The 9522-nt window shown below is 39.4% G+C and overlaps 1 long non-coding RNA gene across 1 annotated transcript; it reads left to right on the plus strand.

Moving 5' to 3' along the window:
- The first annotated feature begins 3037 nt into the window (after positions 1–3037).
- Positions 3038–4162, plus strand: LOC148363621 (uncharacterized). The gene is made up of 2 exons (XR_015850610.1): positions 3038–3436; positions 4064–4162. It is a non-coding gene; the product is annotated as an uncharacterized LOC148363621 (long non-coding RNA).
- The last annotated feature ends 5360 nt before the right edge of the window (positions 4163–9522 follow it).

Raw genomic sequence — 9522 nt, forward strand, 5'->3', positions numbered from 1 at the left:
ATCCCTAAAACCCAAGACCCCTATATAACCCAATGCAAATTTTAGTATCGAGCTATTCTATGTAAAAGCATGGTAGTATCAAACGATACCAATCCGATACCGATATATTTTTTTTCTTTTCAAAGTCTTTATTACATGTTTTACCCTGAAGTGCCATCCCTCATCTCGTCGCATACAATGTTTCACAACGCTGATATCAATGACAATAAAGTTAATTGAATTTTCTCATTTATAGAATTAATGTTCTTGTTGTTATAAATAATAATAATAATAATAATTTCCTTTGTATTGTCATTCTTTGTAACAATGTACACAGAACGAAATGTCGATACACCTGACCCGTTGTAGCGAGTCGATGCAGCCGCAGCCAGAGGGCGCCGCCATTATACCAATTAGGTATGTCTCGGTCGAGGCGCGAACCAGCGACCTCCCAGTCTCAAAGCGGGCACACTACCATCTAGGCTACTGAGATGTTAGCATTGTAGTTATCTCATCTCATTAGCTACACCGCTTATCCTCAGTAGGGTCGCGGGGGTGCTGGAGCCCATCCCAGCAATCATCGGGCAGTGGGCAGGGGACACCCTGAACTGGTTGCCAGCCAATCGCAGGGCACACAGGGACAGACAACTCACTCGCTCATTCACACCTAGGGACAATTTGGACCGGCCAATTTACCTGAAATGCATGTTTTTGGAATGTGGGAGGAAACTGGAGTGCCCGGAGGAAACCCACGCAAGCACGGGGAGAACATACAAACTCCGCACAGTAAGTCTGGAGCTGGATTTGAACCCACGCAGGAGGTTCCCAAGACATAAACTGTGCCGCACATGCGCTAACCACTGCGCCGCCGTGCTGCCCCATTGTAGTTATTATTATCGTTATTATTATATTAGAAAAAAGTACAAACATGTTTGACAATAGTGTGCAGGAGAAACCAGAGTAAAATAAATATAACTATCATTATTATTGGAGATGAGTAACAGTTCTCAAAAAAGGATACTTTTAGATTATTTTCAGGAGTACGGAGCTTTTTAACAAGATTCGAGGAGTAGGGTCGAGGAGAGAGAATCAATTGGGTAAGTTTGAGGAATTAGTGGATATGAGTTTGTATGAGCGGAAACCAAACCATGTTGAGGGGTGTTTAAGCACCCCAAGTTCAGACCAAGCACCCCAAATGTATAGCATTTTTAAAATTATCTTTTCTTTAAAGGGGCAGTGTGTAACTGTTGGTGCCTCTTAGTGGTACCAAAAAACGTTCATTAGTTAAAAAAACAACATTGATTTAAATACGAGGCAAAAATACACTAACTATAGTACCAATGTTATTTGTAAAAAAAAAAAATCATAAGTCAAGAAATTTGTATTCATTGTCCATAGTGGAATCCATAACCAGTAATCAGCCAGGTTTGTCTGGCGTCTTTCTGCTTCCTGTGGCATTGTTTTTGTTTGAATTAGGCAACATTGCCATTTAGTGGTAAAATATTACACACTTTGGGTTTGATAAAGGACAGGATATGCTTAAAAGTGATGAAAAAGATAGATAGGAAATAAAAAAGTAAAACAAAATAAAAATGTGAACAATACAGATTGGGATATATTCCACTGCCTTGAAATGATTCAGTCCATTTGATCCCTAGCACCACTGTTGCCCCCTGCCCTGCTCCTCTTTCGCTCGGGTAATGTCACTTGCAGCACAGCAGCGGAGTCAGTGGAAGCTCTGATGTACTAAGGTGACAGGGGTGAGTCGGTCGAGGAGGTCTCGGAACGACTTTGCCAGGGATTGGCTCACTCTCGCCACCATCAAGGACGCCATCTGGACCTCTAGAAACCTGCTGGTATGGAGGTGCAGGCAGATCCCCCCAGTGGCTGTGCTCCAAATGGCTGTAGATACCATACAATCTGTGAGCGGCGGGCCTAGGACGCAGCCATAAAGAAGAATCGTCTGCACCCACCCGGAGTGGGGAATCGGGGCTACACTGTGGGGGTCCCGGCAGCAACGGCCTGGGTTGTGGAAAGTAGAAGTAAGAAGGGAGAGGACCCACAAAGAGGACTGGAGGATGCTGCTTGGGAGGGTGGGATGACAGAGCTATGCCCTTGCACAATAGGTTTGCCCTTTACACTTTGGTTAACTACTATTAAAAGATAATAACTCTGAAATTGTTTAATTGATGTTGAAAATGTCAGAAAAAAGTGTTAAAATGTCATATCGTCATGTCATATTGTCAGATATAACAAAATTGTGAATATGCTTGATGGCTGTTGAGATTGTCGTATTTGTTTTGCTGCTGTTGGTGTCGGTGGATTTGTTCAGAACAAAAACAATCGACTTTGGCCTGGACGAATCTATTGACACTAACAAAGATGTTATACAACGAAATTGTGAATACGCTTGATTTTCGAGAAGGGTTGTTCAAACCTCACATTGTGTTTGCTGTTAAACGTCATATTGAAATATAATATTGTGAATAAGCTTGATTGCTGTTGATATTGACAAGATTGTTTTCTGTTATTAGTGTCAATAAATTTGTTCAAACCATTATTGCTTTTAAAAATGTTGAAAAAATTGTTAAAATGTCAAAAATGTCATATTGTCAGATATAACGAAATTGTGAATATGCTTAATTGCTGCTAAAATTGTCGCGAAAAATTGTTCAAACCTCACATTGTTTATTTGCTGTTAATAGTGTCAATAAAATTGTTCAAACAAAAAAAAATGTTATAATTGCACTGGTATTAGAAAGTGTTGAATAGAATGCATCATGAGTAAAAAATGGACATGGCGTAGTAATGGTGTTTATGCTAACTGCAGGTGTGATGTGATGTTCACAAATGGTAGGCGACTCACCAGCACATGCTTAGATTATCTTAAATTACTTAAAAGTAAAAAAAAAAGAAGCAGCCAGACACTGGTTGCAGAGCAACTCCAAATCTCTGAACTTAAAATCGACCGTGGGGTGGCAGTAAAAACAAAAGTGATCGATAGAAGAAGAAGACTGCTAGGGTGCGCATGCGTTATCAACAATCTTGCTACATGTGGCCGAGGTAGACGTGATTCGGTGGGTCTCCATGATTGTTCGTGGCTTTTCTTTTTTCAACGTGATCGCTTGGTTTTTCGCCGTGGTTATAACATTTTTTTATTTTATTGTTTAATTGTATCGCTTTACTATTCAGCTTTGACATAAATTAGTGATTTCACGAGTTTTGTTCATATGTCATGGTGGCCTTGGCTAAGTGAAATGCTGCGATACCTCAATCGACAAATATACGAACGCGTTGTGCAGGACGGTAATTGCGGGCGATTTATGGAGCGTGAGATTCAATTGTTCTTTATCGCCGCGGCGTAATATTTGTAGTAAATGCCACTGTAGTTTATCGTGAACATAACCTAGTGCCACCGCGTGCAGAAAAACGCCAGACGCACATGGTGGACTACTTGGTGAGGATTCCACTATGTAAAGGAGATGAGAATTTTTCCGTCCATGTATTATATTCAATGTCTTTGATATGATACTCGTGTATCTTAGTTATGTTTTCAAATGAATGTGTTTGTTTTTACTGAAATGGACGTTTTTTTACCACTAGATGGCACTAATTATTTCATACTGTCCCTTTGGAAGCAACGTGCATGCTTAAAAAGAGAGCACGTAGAATGCTGCAGCACAAATTTAACATTTTACGGGGAAATACGCATCTTTAGAAGTTTTTCAAAAGGTTTCCATAGTAAACTGAAAGGTCAAAAGGGGTATGATTTTATTGTAAGGAAAGCCTCCGCTCCAGTCCGGTCCGGTCTTCCATACTGGTCCTGGTTTGGTTGAAATGGTACAGGAGGCAGAGGAGTTTAGCAGTGGTGATACCCATTCCAACCTTAGCCCATCTACACTGGCTTTGTGCTGGAAGAGAACCCTGCAACATAATATTCTGATAATCGTCGGAATCAAAGATGAAAATTACAAAAACGGAAGTAAAATCTATGTAACAGTCTGAATTTTAAATTGGGAAAAAACTGAAGGCATTCCATTAAGTGGAAACCAGTGAATATAATATGTATGTTTTCATTTTGCAGGTGCTGTCTGAACCATCTTCGGCCTAAGGATGGTGCTGAAACTCTGGAAGCAAGAAGTTAATTTTTGATGTTAATAAATTGCATTACTTTAAAAAACTATTCGTCTGTGTGCATTATACTTATTCACGGTCTCATTACAAAAGATTTTTCTTACATGTGCTTTGTCTGACAATGAGATGAAATGAATAAAGAAATGTTCCGTTATATGGGACAGCCACACAGGCAGTCCAATGGTGAAATTAATATACTGTACATGTATCTCACTTTCTGCTTTAGTCATTCAAAATAAATCCTTTGGATATGAGACCGGTTATATTAAGGAAATTATCACAGCTAGATCGCTATCAGCTTGTAGTGTTATAATACTAACATGAGTATAATTTCCAAAGTACTTTTCTAAAAAAAAAGCAAAATTATGATATGAAGGACCTGGACTACCTCCTGAGCTACTGTTGAATTTTCTTAATTGTGATCAATGTCGTGAAACCTTGTATTTGACAAGATATGGCAGTTCAGGGTAGAAATGTTATGAAGTCTTTAAAAAGGAATGTAAGATAAAAGACTCAGCATAAATAGGCAAAAGTATTTGCAATATAGTGCTTAGGGACTGGCCTCATAACAATGGGTGGATAGGTGGTTCCCTTCACTGCAAGGGTCAATGGGGCTCCATTTCCTGTGGTTTGACTTGGGCAAGTACAGCCTGGGCACCCATCCTTCTCCAGTCCTTAAAAAGAATAAAAACAATCGTGCATAGTGGCAATAGTTCAAGTAAAAAGTGCGGCAAGTAAATTCCTAACCAAAGCACTATATATTTTTGGGCTATTTTTTGCAATATTTATTTAGCTGCAAAAAATGGTCAAGTCATATTCATTTGTATAGCCCTTAATCACAACAAACAGACACCCAACATGGAATAAAGGTAATAACAGAATCTCCGGTTGATGGCAACCTGAAGTCAACACCATAAGCTATTGGATGTGTCTTTTAACCTTGGGTTTTAAACACTTCCACTGAGGTTGCAGATCAAATCACAGAGGGAAGAGCATTCCACAGCACCGGGCCTTGAGTGGAGAAAACTCTTGAACCTGCTGATTTCTTCTTGGCTCGTGGGATCACTGCGAGATCAGCATTTTCTGAGCAAAGGCTCCGAGCAGGAACATAGAGGGAAATCAAAATTGAAAGATACAAGGGTGTAACTGGGTATATATCTTCACTGTTGCGTCTGCTCGTATAGGATGGCACTGGGGAAAAAGCTGTCTTTGAGCTGATCATTTAATGTCTAAAGAGACCTGTAGCACCTACTAGAGTGCTACAGGTCAAAGGTGGTGGCTGTGGTGGGAAAAGTTTTTTTTGTTGATGGCTTTTCTGCAGTATCGCAAGCCAGCAATGCCCTCTAGACTGGGCAGCTGATGACCTTTTGGCCTGTGTTCAATACTCTGTTTTGCCTGTTGGCTGCCAAGCTCCCAGCTTACCACACTATGAAAAAAAGACGTACTGTCCATTTGGGAAACGTGATAATCTATAGTTTTAAAAAAACAACATTAAACTGGCCCAGACGACAAAAGGGTGGAAAATGGAAAATAATGAAGCAAAGAAAAGCACAATAGAGTCTACGCACTACATTTATATATATATATTACAATCTTGGTAAAAAACAAGATTAGTAAAATTGATATGGTGTAATCGAGGAGGTCATTTTCAACATGGCTTGAAAGAGAGGCTAAAAAACGGCAATAACTATTTAAAAAACAGTAGCAGTGAGATTTAAATATATGAAAGCTTGTTATGCTGAAATATGGAGCACCTGCTCTAAAAAGAGCATAAAGATAAAAAGTCGTTTGTGTTTGTAAGGTATATTACATCTAGTTATTTGTAATTTTCTCTATTACTCACGTTACAAATGGCTCTGATGGAATATACTTGATTTCATGCTATTTTTATTACTTATTCTCTATTTTTCTACTCTTTTATATGATTCTGTTTAAAAACATGCATACGTTTAGTCTTTATTTTGAAGGGTACAGGAAACTCATCATGGTATGTTTTTACAACTGCTTGACTTCTTCTAAATAAAAACAATCGCGTCACTGGGCCACGATGAGAAAGGGGAGTCATTCGAAGGAGTGGGTCCGTTTTTACCCCGCGGTTACTGGGGGGCTCCTGTTGATATCAAACCTGCATCTTCCTTGACTCTCATATCAGCCAAAGATTAATATCCCAAATTAATCTGTCAGTTGTACTTCACAGTGAAACTAACTGGAGACTGGAAAACAAGAACACACACGCACACACACACCTCTTGTTGGGTTTTATTTTGGAGTACACGTGAGAGGATGGGATGAGAATGTTCATCCTGCATGCACACAAATCACCAGTGGTGGGGCGTCAGGGCAAGAAAGGCCTTTTTTACTGGCCTTAAAAATATTTGAATTATAGGATGTTGATTATATTTTTTCTATCAATCCTTATTAAGTAATTCCAAATTGCCAGCCTTCTTTCATTGCTGCTCCCTGGTTGCACAGCTTCAGATATGTGCTTTTATATATACGCATTGAACCAATCACATTGGGTTTTTCTAGGCTCAGAAATCAACCCGGAGCCCTTTACAAAAAATCCTGAAGGCCATTTACCGTAATAGTGTGATAAAGCTGTTGGTGTAGCCTATCAGATTCCAATTTGGAGAGTCAGCGCCTCCTAGCGGGCCTTGGGAAACGTCACTGGTTTCACAAACTATGGTTGGGTGAGAGGTGCTAATCTACCAAAGCGATTGCATCAACAGCCCTTAATCTTGAAGAGAACATGCTGCACAAGGAAATGTATTGTTGTGTTGATTTAATAGCAAAAGGTCGAACAACTCCGATGCAAGTAAGTCAGGCGGGGAAATGTTTTGTCCGCCACTCTCAGCCTAGAGGTAAGATCTCAAGCCCAGAATCTGATTTTTGAGCCAAAATCATTATGTTCTGGTCGGATTGAGCTCCTTTCTTTCTGATTTTTTTTTGTTATCCACTCATCATTGTTCCTCTTTGTCTCCGTTTACACAGTGTACTTCGATTTTCTTACAAGAGACAGGCACTACGTGTTGTGCTATGCGGGGCCCTTTCTTGCCACTCCCCGTCTCGTTGAGTCCGTGTTGCCAGCTCCCTGAACAAATTGTACTTGGCACGGCGGCCAGCGCCGTCGGCCCAGAAAACCAGGCTTGTAGTGGGGGCCAAATCACAATTAAAATTAAAATTTTATTTACAAGAGCTGGCTCATAGAGTGGTGAAATAGATTTCAATCGATATATACATACACATACGCCCTTAATATTAATACCACTATTGTGAGTCGGTCATACTGTTCATCTGCATGTAATAAAATCCGTGTTCGAAAAGTCCGCTTTTTGCTTTCTTCATGGCGCCTTGTCCTTTTCCGGCTAGGCACTTCGGCCCTCTTTTGCCCTGCTCCTACGTTTTTCTTTGTCCGTGCAAGAGCAGAGCATCGTGTTTGACCCGCGCAATGTTCTCTAAATAAATCTTCATTACAACTTAACAATGAAGAGTGTTCATTGTCTCGTCAATATGTTCGATTCCTGTCCGGACGAAGTAGAACCAGTTCCTAGCCTGCACTCTAGAAAATACACTTTCAGATTTGTTCGCAAGTACTACATCACCATTTCATACTGAAACAGAAAGCCTAGGTGTGAAATACACAACCCACTGCCACAGAACCTACCAAAAATATCATAAATATATAATGAAAGAACAAATTTAATTATATTCAAGAAGAAAAACATGTTACTACGGGTTACTCAACATGATAGAAATCGAAATATAAAACTCCGCCCAAAATGTTAATAAATACATGCATATTTTAATTTTAAACAAATAGATTAAGTGTAAGTTTTAGGGGAGTAGAAATTTGTCAAAATGAAGTTATTTGCAGAAAACTTAAAATCATAATTTATGAAACCCACACTATTTATATATGATTATATAAAGGGCATAGGTTGGGACTTTGAATTTGGTGGGGATTGTATTTGTGGATAATGGCTCTGACAGTGGTTCGCCGGAGCCCGACAGCATTGGAAATGGCTTTGTGACCTTTTCCGGACTGATGGATTTCAATCATTTTTTTCTGGAGTTTCTTTGGGTTGTTCTATACCAATTGTGTTCTTGAGATTTTGTAGCCTCAAATCTCTTTGTCTAAGAGATTCTGTCATTTCTTGATTCACAGGAAGTGGCAGTCAACTTTGGGTGTGGCCTGTGCAATTGAATTCAGCTGTCCCAAAACAGTGGTTATTCACAGTTACTTTTTAACAAAGAAGGGCAATTGCTTTTTTACATAAGCCTATTTTTCTGTGGCTTAATATATCGAATCAACATTTCAAAACTGCATTTTGTGTTTCCTTGGATTGTCTCTGCGTGCTATTAAAATTGTGAGTGCTAAACATGTAAAACACATAATTGAGGAAGGGGGCAAATGCTTTTTCACTGCTCCGTAATATTACACCATAAATTGTGCAGATCACGTCATGGTTTTGCATGAGCTCATAGACACCAGATTTAAAAAGAAGTCTCATACAGCCAAATATAATTAGTGATTCGGTCTTCATCGTCCATATCGTCAGCATGCGTTAGTAGTTGCATTTTGTCGCCATGCGCTAATACTTGCATACATACACTGTGAGACATTCACACTAATTATAGTTAGTACTGTGTGTAATCAACAATTGGAAAATACACACACTTGTGCAGGGTCATCGTGGAATTTGTCTCAGCGGGCTGTAGTTGACAGGTGGTAGCTATTTTTAGACCTGCAGGGACCTCGAAAGCAAATACACAAATCTTGTGTATGTTTGTGTTGTTTGTGGCTCTTTATTCAGGCACAGCACAAAAAAAGGAACAACATCAACATCTAATTAACAAAATGAAAATTTGCATGTGTTTGTGTGTGTGTGTGTGTGATTTATAGGCTCCTAAACGGCTGAACCAATTTTCGCAAAAATGTATACAGTTGTACTTTGAGCTTCCGTGAGTGTCTTTGGCTAGGTTTCCAGTCAAGGCACACCCAAAAACTACCAGCATAATTGATAAACATCTGCTTTGGTGTGGTCTGCTTTGGTGGGGTCTTTAATACCCTCTTACAGCCATATTGGATACTGGAGCTCCCAACAAACGACCACTATCGGCCTAACAGCCCCGGGCCATTTCACTTGTCTTAATAAAAAAGATCCAACTTTCACCTTATCTTCAGATTCGAACATGTTGGATTTTAAAAACAGGTTGTATGTTCTTTATACCCTGCGTTATGCACAATCTTAATAGCTTCCTTCTGTAATCGAATACGCGACTCTATATTGCTCTCATATCCATTTTCTCAAATCTCCATACAATAACTTAAATTAAGTAAAATTAATAAACTGTGTGTCTGCAGTTACTCATCACGGCAATGTTTTTTGCTGATTTGGATTTTATGCT

Source organism: Urocampus carinirostris, chromosome 6 (assembly GCF_059441175.1).
Source record: "Urocampus carinirostris isolate Australia breed hairy pipefish chromosome 6, RoL_Ucar_1.0, whole genome shotgun sequence".
NCBI lineage: Eukaryota > Metazoa > Chordata > Actinopteri > Syngnathiformes > Syngnathidae > Urocampus > Urocampus carinirostris.